Source organism: Cetorhinus maximus, chromosome 3 (genome assembly GCF_964194155.1).
Source record: "Cetorhinus maximus chromosome 3, sCetMax3.hap1.1, whole genome shotgun sequence".
Taxonomy (NCBI): domain Eukaryota; kingdom Metazoa; phylum Chordata; class Chondrichthyes; order Lamniformes; family Cetorhinidae; genus Cetorhinus; species Cetorhinus maximus.
The window spans coordinates 14,922,186-14,934,394 of record NC_135881.1 but is presented as its reverse complement, the minus strand read 5'-3'; the positions used below and the strand labels follow the sequence as shown (position 1 = coordinate 14,934,394).

At 44.3% G+C, this 12,209-nt stretch overlaps 1 pseudogene; it reads right to left on the bottom strand.

Moving 5' to 3' along the window:
- Positions 1-10,081: 10,081 nt before the first annotated feature.
- On the bottom strand, positions 10,082-11,010 carry LOC144672649 (eukaryotic translation initiation factor 1b pseudogene; annotated as a pseudogene).
- Between the last annotated feature and the right edge of the window lie 1,199 nt (positions 11,011-12,209).

The window sequence follows — 12,209 nt, the reverse complement described above, 5'->3', positions numbered from 1 at the left end:
GTTGAAGCTAGGCTGACTGGCCTATAATTATTTGGTCTACTATTCTCTCCATTTTTAAGCAAAGGTACAATGTTCGCAATCCTCTTGCCCTCCAATACAATACCTGTATGGTGGAGAGACTGGAAAATGATGGTCAGAACCTCCGCTGTTTCTTACTTTGCTTCTCTTAACACCCTAGGATACATTTATCTAGGTCTAAAGATTTATCTACTTCCAAACATGCTAAACCCTCTTTCACTCACTACAGGGGAATCATCCTAGATTTGCACAAAGTGTAGTAACAGACGGGAAAAAGGATGTTTTGCCCGCCGGCTGCAATGGCTGGTTTTCGTGCCATAATCGGCCATTTCTGACACGTCCCATGTCATTAATACATTCCCAGGAAACACGCTGGATTGCTGGCGGGGCAGCCTTTGATTTGCCCGCCCCGCAGTCACCTCAGGCCTTTAGTAATGTGGGCACCATATTTAAAAGGCACCCCTGCATAGAGCTAGCTCTCTCTCTAAGGCATCGGAAGCTGCTGCAAAATCATGGTTGCCAAAGGGAGGAAACTTGCTGCCCCCAAATTCAGCAACGCTCCCTCAGGTGCCTATTGGATGCTGCGGAGGCATGCTGTGAAGTCCTCTACGCTCGCTCTGCGCGAAGACCAACGAGGAAGCTCACCAATCCAGCATGGGAGGCAGTGGCAGTGGTGAGCGCCAACGTCCTGCAAAAGAGCACAGCCACGCCGAAAGAAGAAGAATGATCTTCTCCATTCTGCCAGGATAAAGTCACTCTTCTCATCACTCTCAACTCTCACACTCTTAAACCCATCATGTATCCACAGGGATCTCGCTCACTGCCAGTTCAAGGATCATCACCATTCACACACTCTCACACACCTTCATCTGCCCTGGGGATTGGGTCCTCATCCCATCCATGGCACCACTCACCACCCACACATACCAGACATCCTTATCATCAGGCCTGGCAGGCAACCTGCTTACACTCTCTCTCCATCTGTATTCATGCAGGACAAGCTGGCACACAACAAAAGGGAGGGGTCGCAGACTGGTAGAGGAATGCCTGACATCAAGGTCCTCACAGACTTGAAAATAGAGTCATCCAGCTGGCCGGCAATGAACTGAACCAACCCTGTGCTGATGATGAGGTCAGCGTTGCTCAACTAAGTGAGGACCCAGCAGTGCAACATCCATCAGACAACCATGCTGAGAGTCAAATCCCCTGTTCCACAGTCTCCTACCATGCACTAATTATCACTCCTTGCTTTCGCAGGCATATCTGGGAAGCAGCCGAGCGGGTCCACGGCCCAGGTCCTCAACTTGAGTCCAGAGGTACCTCGGAAGAAGAATCTGATGACACCCTAATTGAAGGCCTGTCACAGCACTCACCCACACCTTCCACCAGTGCAGACACACACACCTCAGTGGGATCTAGTTCTAGAGTAGCCTCGGGGTCACAATCTAATGAACACATCGCACTGTCTGATCCACAACAGGCGGCGGCAGGGACTTCTCGGGTTTCTGGTATGCGGAGGACTGCTGGAGGTCAGAAATCTGCTGGTCTGAGTCAGATGAGTCGTCTCCGGACTCAGTCATACTTCAGTTGCTGGCGCTGCAAAGGCAAGTTCGGAAACATCAGGAAGGGATGTCCGCTGCATCCCCCCAGATTGCAAGGCACGATGGAGGAGTCCACCTGCCTTCAGGCTGAGGTGATAGCGCCGACATGCCAATGCGCTGAGGTCAACACAGGCAAGATGACAGGTGTCTTGGAGACCTTGGCCCAGGACATCATTCCTGCACTGCTGCACAGGCTGAAATCTATCACTGATGCCATTGTTGGCGTCCAGCAATATCAATGCAAAAGGGGTGCAGGGCAGCTCAATCTCACTCCAGTTTCCCTTTCTCCTCAAAGAGTCAGCCACGGGCCCTCAGGCACTCATGGGGGGAGGATCAGCAGGTGCACATGCTGGGGCCATCCACCCAAGGGTGTGTCCAGCCCATCCGAATCCCCTCTTCCTGTGACCCCAGCAGCACCAGCTCCACAGGCGAGGAGGGTGCCACTGCCACACAGCAGGGCCTCGAAAGCAGACCAGGGATCTCCAGGTCTTGGCCCTCCAGAGGATGCCTGTCAAGGTCATCACAGACAGGGCGCAGCAGTCAGCAGGCTGCCCCCACTTCCGCTGTGGATGTCGGGGGAGCACCAAGACATAGTGACAGGAATGTTAAGCAGATGTAGTTGCACAGCCTAGGCACTGGTGTTAATCACTCGTACTTAATTTTCACTATTGTAAATAAACTCCCAAAAATGTCTCCTTGCCTACAGCTGCTTGTTATGATGAGGAGAATTTGTGTCACTCACATGTGAAACCGTGGTTCCTGCACAAGATAAAAGCAGGTGTCTATGTCCAGGGCTTAGTGATGCCTGTGCTCGATAGTGCTTGTCATTGCTGCCAGAATGTCGTGGGTAGGTGTCACAGAGTTCTGTCGTCTGCTCTGTGTGCTCTCAGCACCTTTGAGGTGGGGCTGGCACCCCATCTCTTCAGTATGTGACCAGAGATGCTGTGCTCCTGAAGGGGTCAGGTGCTGAAGGCTGACAAAGGATCAGGTGCATTTAAAGATTCACAGCTGCATCTCCATGATATGACCCTGATCACAGAGCACAAGCGAGCTGCCCTCAGCTAAACAGAGTCAGACATTCGCAGCGGCAATGAGAAGATCTATGGAGTGTCCTCATTGCATGTTGTCATCATGCTCCTGGAATCTAGCAACTATTAGGGCCTCCGCTGCATCTCCATGACGTGAGCCTGAGCACTGAGGGTGTGTGTGCTGCCATCAGCCACACAGGAGTCAAACGTTCACAGATGCAAGGTGCAAGGTAAGGATGTCAGGACTGTCTTCACTTCATCATATATATGGTGACGTTGTTGTTATCCCAGTGGTAATCAGGGAACATTACTCAAGATTTCCTTGCTGAATACAGATGAAACCTTACAAAAATAATCTAGGTGAATTGGGAGGATCCGTAAGTGGATTATTACAGGTCAATTTCCTTTATCCAAAACACTTGGGACTGAGCGCATTTCAGTATTCGGATATTTTCAGATCTCAGATAAGATATAGCTGTAAGGTTCAGAATGGCGATGCACTCTGCTGAGATACCTTGTTGAATAGTTCTTCCAGCTTCATCCGCCTCATCAACATTGGTTTTTGTTTCATAAATTTGTCTTTTATTTTATTTTATTTTGTCAACTCCTGCGCAAAAGGTAGGTGAGGTTCGTGTTGACTCACGTTAGGGTCCTTTCGAGAAAACATTTGCTTTTTGGATTTGTTCGGTTTTTGGATGTACGGATAAAGGATATTCAACCTGTACCAGTTCCCTGTATACATAATTGTTCATGGTATACTGTTCCAATAATGGCAAAAACTCACATCAGCATTGTGAAAGTCTCAAAAGCAAATTACTATGGATCTGAAAATACGAAATAAAAATAGACAATGCTGGAAATGCTCAGTAAGTTTGGCAGCATATGTGGAGAGAGAAACAGAGTTACCATTTCATGACTGTGATCTTCTGTAACCTGCATCAGAATTCCTTCCATTAGAGGCCATCAAAGAACTATGAATGAAAATGTCCTTCTATTAGGCAGAAAACAACATATGCAGCATTTCGACTCAACAGTTTTTATAACTTTGCCATATCTATACGCTGAAAGCAGTCTAAATATGCTTCTTTGTTGAATGCTGGCATTGACTGCATGGTACACTGGACTAGCATGCCAAACAGGCTTTAAAAGAAAACATTTAAGTAGGCTTTACCTTAGGGGCTTAGAGAACAAGAGGGTTCCAAAGTCCATCCCCTCATCCTCGCTGCAGAACCTGGGCAATGAGTAAGAAAGGGTTGATCAAAACAGGGTGAAGTACCTTATGACCTGGGCCGCTTTGGTTACCATGAAGGCCTATTAGGAACCCTAGGAATACTCAGCAGATAGGGCTCCGGCAAACAAGTTCTCAAAGGCAGAAAAGCGGAGGAAGATGTGCCATCTAGAATATCTCAACACCTGTTCTGGAAGACAAAGAGTACAGCAGAACAAAATCCTGCCAAGACACATATGGAAGCTGGTGTGCAGCAGTTTCTCCACACTAAAAGAAGTCACGCACAGGCATCTTTCTTTCCAAGCACATTTCCCAAGCCCTTTGGCAACCAGCAAATGGCGACAGGAGCAGGATTGTGTTGTCTGGAAGCTTCTAGTCATGATCTGGCATGATATAAGATAGTTGTCTAGTACCTGGGCAAGGCAGGGGTGCCTTTCAGCAGCTGCAACTGCAACTGAGCAGCTGTCTTTAGGATTCACTCTGTTCATCCCTTATTGGGGAGGAGGCTAAAAAAGATGCCCTAAACATAATCTGCCTCACCTCTCCGACTGGATAGCCACATCCAGCGGGATCACCTTCTGCGGTAGAAACACACAAAAGACGCAAGTAATTCCAGGATTCAAATTTACATTAAGACCCTCCGACACACCTGTGGTTGAACATGGAGAGCATCACACTGAATTTGTCGCCCGAGAACTCTGGCAATATGACATCGGCATCACTGCTCTGAGTGAAACCGAGCGAGCTGGAGAGGGGCAGTTCAATGAACTCCCGAGGCAGCTATACTTTCTTCTGGAAAGGGAAATCAGAACAACAACAGAGTTCACGGAGTTGGACGTGCCATCAAGGATGAACTTGTGAACTTGGAAGAAATGAGCACCTCATGACTCTTCATCTCAAACTGGCAAGCAGCCAATTTGCCACTATGGTCAATGCATTTGCCCCAACTCTGGGCACTGACAATGAAACCAAGGAAGACTTCTGTGCCAAAAGCAACCAAATTCTCTATGGGGTTCCACAGAAGGACAGACATATTCATCTCGGTGACTTCAATGCCAGATTCGAAAGAGATTTCAATCTTTAGAATGGAATTAATGGCAGGGAGCGAATTGGAAATGTCAACTCCAATGGCATTCATCTCCTTAACAAATGCACAGAATATGGGTTCATCATCACCAATATACAGATCCACCAGAAGAACAAGTACAAAACGTCATGGAAACACTCAAGGTGCAAACACTGGCACCTGACCGATTACCTCATCGCGGGTGCCTGGAATTGCAAAGATGTCCGCACCACCAGAGCAATAACAGGAGCTTGTGACTACTGGACCGATCGCTGACTTATTCATTCAATTATGTCCATCAATCTGGCTCCCAGGAGACAGGTACAACAGAAGAGATGTCCACAAAGGAACAACGTTCTGAAGGATCCAATTAAAAGAGATTAATTTCGACATTACTTTTAGGGAAAAACTTTCAAACCTCAATTAAGAACAAAGGAGCGTCCACAGTGCTTGGGATGTCCACAAGTCCAATGTTATCAGTGCCAACAAAGAGACACTTGTATTTTCTGTCAGGAAACATCAGGATTTTTTTGTTTGATGAAAGTGATTTGGATAGCAACGAGCTGATTGATTGCAAGCACAAGACTTTTTACACCTGGCGGAATGACCCAAACTCAAAGCAAAAGAAACTGGCTTACCAACAAGCAAAGGTTGAGGTACAAAGATGCACCCGCGACATGAAGAACATCTGATAGGCAGACAAGGCAAATGAAATTCAACATTTCACTGACATGAATGATATCCGTGGTTTCTTTGCTTCAACAAAGAAAATTTATGGCCCAAATACTCAAGAAGCCCCTCTGAGGCTTATGGATGGGCAAATCTGATCAAGAAAAGGGAAGCTGTTGGAGGAAGCAGCTGGAATTTTCAACCAAGAATCAATTGTTGATGAGTGTTTTCAACTCCATCCCACAGCACCCAGTTAGAGACGAGCTCAGAAATCTGCCAACGCCGATGGAGGTCATGAAAGCCATCACTCAAATGGAGAACAACAAACCAGCAGGTGGTGATGGAATCCCCACTGAAATCTTTAGGCAAGGAGGAGGAGAACTAACATTACAACTCCATGCCCTCATCCTACAGGTCTGGGATGAAGAGGGAGTCCTGAATGATCTCAAGGATGCTATGGTTGTGACAATCTTCAAGAAAGGGGACAAATCCAACTGTAGAAGTTACAGGAGCATCTTCCTGCTTTCCATTTCAGGAAAGATCATTACAAAAACCCTTCTGAATCGACTTAAAACACTTGCTGAAGAGCTACTCCCCGAATCTCAATGTGGGTTTAGGCCAATAAAAGGCACGGCCGACATGATTTTTACAGCTCACCAATTACAGTAAAAATGTCACAAACAACATCAATCTCATAGCGTTCTTTGACTTGACAAAGGCCTTTGACTCTGCAAATCGTGAGGCACTCTAATGGAAGGATCCATTAGAGCCCCTTTTAAGGTTAAGGCAGAAGTCAAGCAAGGTTGTGTTTTTCCGATCTTCCTTGCTACCATGCTCCTTGACTAGACAAGCTCCCTGCTGGGATACAGCTCATCTATCAAATGGATGGTAAACTACTTAACCTCTGACAACTTCAAACACTAAGACCACCCCGACCTCAGTGATTGAGCTCCAATATGCTGACGTTGCTGCAGTTAAGTGCTATGTCGGAAATGCATCTCCAGAGAATCGCTGACATATTTACTGACATTATGAGGAGATTGGACGTACAAACAACATGCAGAAGACCAAAGTCCTACATCAGCAAGCTGCAAATGCACATGACCCAGCCCCACTGAAACACTTCCAGTTATCTGGAAGTTATCTTTCACAGAAGGCTGACGTTGAAGAAGAAATCCAGCATCATCTGAAATCTGCTAGTGCAGGCTTTAGCCACCTGAGGAAGCAAATGCTTGAAGATTGTGTTAGGTAGCTATATTTTTCATAATAGTATTAAGGAATAATATTATTGTAGGCTTATGGGTGTAAATGTGGATGGTTCTGTGTGACTGATTTAATTGAATTAGAGTCAGATAGTCTGCAAGGTTGAAATTATCAAAAGAGTTAAGTGTAAAGAAAACTTTTGAAATGGAAATGAAATTATCAAAAGAGTTAAGTGTAAAGAAAACTTTTGAAATGGAAATGGACAAGCGAGGATGAGGGTTCCACAGATAAGGTATGAATGAAATTTGCATTTTTAGATAAATGAAGGGGTTGTTTGATTTTCAAAGGGATGGTAGGATGTTTACAACTAGCAAGATAAATAAGGCAAGGTTATTATGTTTATTTTTCCCCAAAAGGAAAGAGGTCATATTGACAACATGAAGGATTTTTATACTATGGGAAAAGTAAATATCCGAAGACATGTAGAATAATGAGATTTTACGCATTAAAAAGAAACATATATAAAGAAGGATGGAAAGTTATGTGGGGGATGTGGCCATGTAACATCTTGAAAGGTACACTGCGTAAAGCAGCCTTGGGGGAAACCTCTAGCCACTTTAGCAGAAGTCTGCTGTTTCCAGTAACTGAAGTTGTGTTCAGAGTTTCTGGAATTCCACTGCCAAGTGGGTGCTGTGGTAACCTTGCTAGATTGCTTATTTAAATTATAAATCTATTTTGGGCTGTTACCTTAAAGGGGATGTGTAATTGGGAACAAAACAAAAACAGAATTACCTGGAAAAACTCAGCAGGTCTGGCAGCATCGGCAGAGAAGAAAAGAGTTGACGTTTCGAGTCCTCACGACCCTTCAACAGAACTGAGTAATATTAGGAGAGGGGTGAAATATAAGTTGGTTTAAGGTGGTGGGGGGTGGGGGGAATGTAATGCCCTGTCAGTCTTTCCACCCCACCCCCACTAGAGCTGTACTGTGAGTGTCCTGCCATCCATTCTAAATTAGCACATTCTCTTAGATAATATCACCACCTTCAACACCTCTTTGTTCCTTTATCTGTGACATCTTTTGATTATCTGCTCCTATCACTGCTTGCTTGTCCCTACAACCACACCCCCCTCCCCCCCACCAACTTCTCTCCCCCCACCTTAAACCAGCTTATATTTCAACCCTCTCCTAATATTACTCAGTTCTGTTGAAGGGTCGTGAGGACTCGAAACGTCAACTCTTTTCTTCTCCGCCGATGTTGCCAGACCTGCTGAGTTTTTCCAGGTAATTCTGTTTTTGTTTTGTTTTGGATTTCCAGCATCCGCAGTAGTTTTTTGTTTTTATATCTATGTGTAATTGGGAGTCAGGTTAATTAGGAAATTTAGGATTTGTTATATCATCAAGTAACTAATCTTATGTCTGTGTTGAATTATTTTCTTTTGCTAATAAATGTTTTAATTTAATTTTTAAAAGCCCTAAAGTTGTTAGTGGACTCACTACTTCTAAATTCAGTGCACAAATCTTCTCGTAATAAATACAAATTACAGAACTGTGGCCATGTTTCCCTTGTGGATTTGGTCCACCTGGCACCTATCACCTGTCCCATCATAACAAAATTGACATCAAAAATGAAAACATGTTCATGGTCTACCATGATCCCGACCTTACTGTATGGGGGGGGAGCTGAAACATAGGCATCGTACAGGAGGCACCTCAAAGGACTAGGGTCATACTATCAATGCTGTCTACGAAAATCTTACATATTAAGTGGGCAGACAGACACACCAACATCAGTGTCCTCTCACAAGGAGGCACCACAAGCATCAAAGCTATGCTCATCTGCCAACAGCTTCATTCAATTGGTCATGTAGTTCAGATGTCAGATACCACGCTCCCAAAGCAGGTCGTCTTCTCCCTGCTCAGTCAGGGCAGACGCACCAGAGGAGGATAGAAAAACGGTTTCAAGGGTGTGCTGAAAGTAATGCAACACTGACATAACTCCTGCGAGATTTATCGCCCTGGACTGAACCAGATGGCGTCTATGGGAAGGGTCCCAACATTTTGAGACCAAACAACAACAAAACAAAGAGGAAAAGCGAGGGCAGCAAGAAGAACACAACATGACTCAAACTACAAATACATGACCAGACATCCCACATGACAACAAATTCCCTACATGCCAAAAAGTCTGCAGAGTAATTTATATTTATTAATATATATTATTATACATATATTAATAGATATAATACTAGGGGCGATGGTGGTATATTTGTAGTATCACTGGACTAGTGAGCCAGAGGCCCAGACTAATGCATTGGTACATAGGTTCAAATTACACCACAGAAGGTGGAATTTCAATTCAATTAATAAGTCTGGAATTGAAAGCTAGTCTGAGTAATGGCGTGGAGGTGTCAGCTGTGGCTCAGTTCATAGCACCCTCGCCTTTGAATCAGAGGGTTGTGGGTTCATGTCCCACTCCCGGAAACCAAGAACTGTGATTGTACTCGGAAGAGTTGCAATCTATGACTGTTGGTAACTCGAAAAGAGTTTCTGAGTAATGGCGACCATGACAATTTTCACTAATTGTTGTAAATCCCCATCCGCTTCACTAATGTCCTTCAGGTGAAGGAAACCTGCCTTCCTTACCCGGTCTGGCCTACATGCAAGTCCAGGTTTACAACAACGTGGTTGACTCTTAATTGCCCTCTGAAATGGCCTAGCAAGCCACTCAGTTCAAGGGCATTTAGGGATGAACAACAAATGCTGGCCAATGCCTATATCCAATGAAAAAATAAAGAAAAAAGATTCAGAATGGGCCTCAACAGCCATCTTCAGAATCATGAACGACAATGACCTTCACTAGCGAGGGATAGTCTATATAAATGCTGAACTTGCATTATACACTAGTTCAGCCACAGCTGGAGTACTGCGTCCAGTTCTAGGTGCCACACTTTAGGAAAAACGTGAAGGCATCGGACAGAGTGCAGAAAAGATTCACAAGAATGTTTCCAGGGATGAGGGACTTCAGTTATAAAGTGAGATTAGATAAATTGGGACTGTTTTCCTTGGGGAAGTGAAAGCTGAGAGGAGATGTTTTTCCTTTATTCTTTCAGGGGGATGTAGACGTTGCTGGCAAGGCCAACGTTTGTTGTCCATCCCTAATTGCCCTTGAACTGAGTGGCTTACTAGGCCATTTCAGAGGGCAATTAAGAGTCAAACACATTGCATGTAGGCCGGGTGAGGACGGAAGATTTCCTTTCCTAATGGGTATTTTTTTTTGGAATACATAGCTCATTTATTGTTACTTGCCTTATACAACATACATGGTTTTAATACAACAAAAAACTTCAAAATCATGAAAATTTAAGTAGAAAAATTAGCACTAAAACATTTCCATTGGAAATGTGCTAAATATACATGTCTGTCATTTCATTACCATCTTATAGCAGTTTTCTTATGAGTTACTAGCCTAAATAGCACACTTCTTCTGTAGTCATGCATTTCGTAGTTAAATCCTGAAGATCCAATCACATGGGAAATCCAGTCACTGCAGTAATTTATTCCTGCATACTATATGTGTGTATGAGCAAACAAATATAGAAATAACCAGCCATACAACAGGAAACTTCAGGAGCTGTTACACGCATCCTTTAGAAGCCATGGACCTTTAACTGCTCCTCCTTCACAATGCCAACCTCCAGAAGAAACTGGCAGATATTCTTCCGCTGGTCACCTTGAAGTTGGAATACCTCACCGTATTCAGGGTGTTCTATCACAGTATTGTTGCAGGCAAGTTTCTTTTTATCAAAATCATCTGTAATTCCTTGGACGGTGGTCAGTGTCTTCCTGCCGTTATGTTGTTGAATTCTTATATGGATGTACTCTTCAGTACCTGCCGAGAGGCGGTTGTCACCCTTAGTTGCACCAGCGAAGGGGTCAAAAGATTGGAGGTTCTGGATAGTGGACATGCGATATTAGTAGAAAGACTGGTCGAGAACGAAAAGCCGGTCGTCCTGGGATGCTGACTTGCTTTCGGCTGGATCTGTCTCTTGGACTTCAACTAAAGTGTTTTCTCCTCGAAGGCATGCAGCTGAAATGAACCAGGTAGGTTTTCACGACAACTGATGATTGTTTCATGGTCACCATTAACGAGACTAACTTTATGTTCCAGATCTATTAATTGAGTTTAAATCCCACTAGATGCTGTGGGGAGATTTCAACCCATGTCCCCAGAGCATTAGCCTGAGCATCTGGATAACTAGGCCAGTAACATGATCATTACACCACCATCTCCCCCTTAATGGCCCTCTGGCCATTGTTATTTCTGTCCCTCTGTCAGAAAGTCATCACAGCCTTGGTAGATGATTTGACAGATTTGATAGAGACATTCAAAATCACGAGGACAGAGTAGATAGGGAGAAACTGTTTCCACTCATGGAAGGATCAAGAACGAAAGGACACAGATTGAAAGTAATTGGCAAAAGAAGCAAAGACGACAAGGGCAAAACATTTTCACACAGTGAGTGGTTAAGGTGTGGAATGCAGTACCTCAGTTTGATGGAGGCATTCAAAAGGGAATTAGACTGTTATCTGGAAAGGAAGAAAGTGCAAGGTGGTAGGGAAATGGCAACTAGGTGAGCTGATCATTCACAAAGCTGATGCAGACACAATGGGCTCAATGGCCTCCTTCTGTGATAGCATCACAATTTTGTGATTCTGTGACACTGAACTGTTTTTCAGCATATATTGCTTTCCATGTTCCCTGTATCTGCACAAGGTTTGCCCATCAACAGAAAATGCCAGAGTCAACACCACTGTTTTTCTTCTTTTTCTCCAATGTGAAAAGCAAGAGAATCCTATTTGGAGGCATTGTTATCCCAACATAGAGCAAAAATGAAAGAGCTATATGAAAACACCTCCATTTATTCTTGCATGGGATGTGAGCATTGCATGACAAGGCCAGTATTTGTTGCCCATCCCTAATTGCCCTTGTACTGAGTGGCTTGCTAGGGCATTTCAGAGGGCAATTAAGAGTCAACAACATTGCTTTGGGTCCAACATGTAAGTCAGGCCGGGTTAAGGGTGGAAGATTTCCTTCCCTAAAGGGTATTAGTGAAGCAGATGGGTTTTTATGACAGTTGATGGTAGTTTCATGGTCACCTTTACTGAGACTAGCTTTTCAATTCCAGACTCAATAAATTGATTTTAATTAATTGAATTTAAATTTGATCAGCTGCCGGGGTGAGATTTGAACCCATGTCCCCAGAGAATTAGCCTGAGCCTCTGGATTACTAGTCCAGTGACTTCACCAAGATATCACTGTCTAACATGTACACAGCCTTGATCCAAATATGAACAAAACAACTAAACTCCAGATGAGAGGTGAGAGTGACTGCTC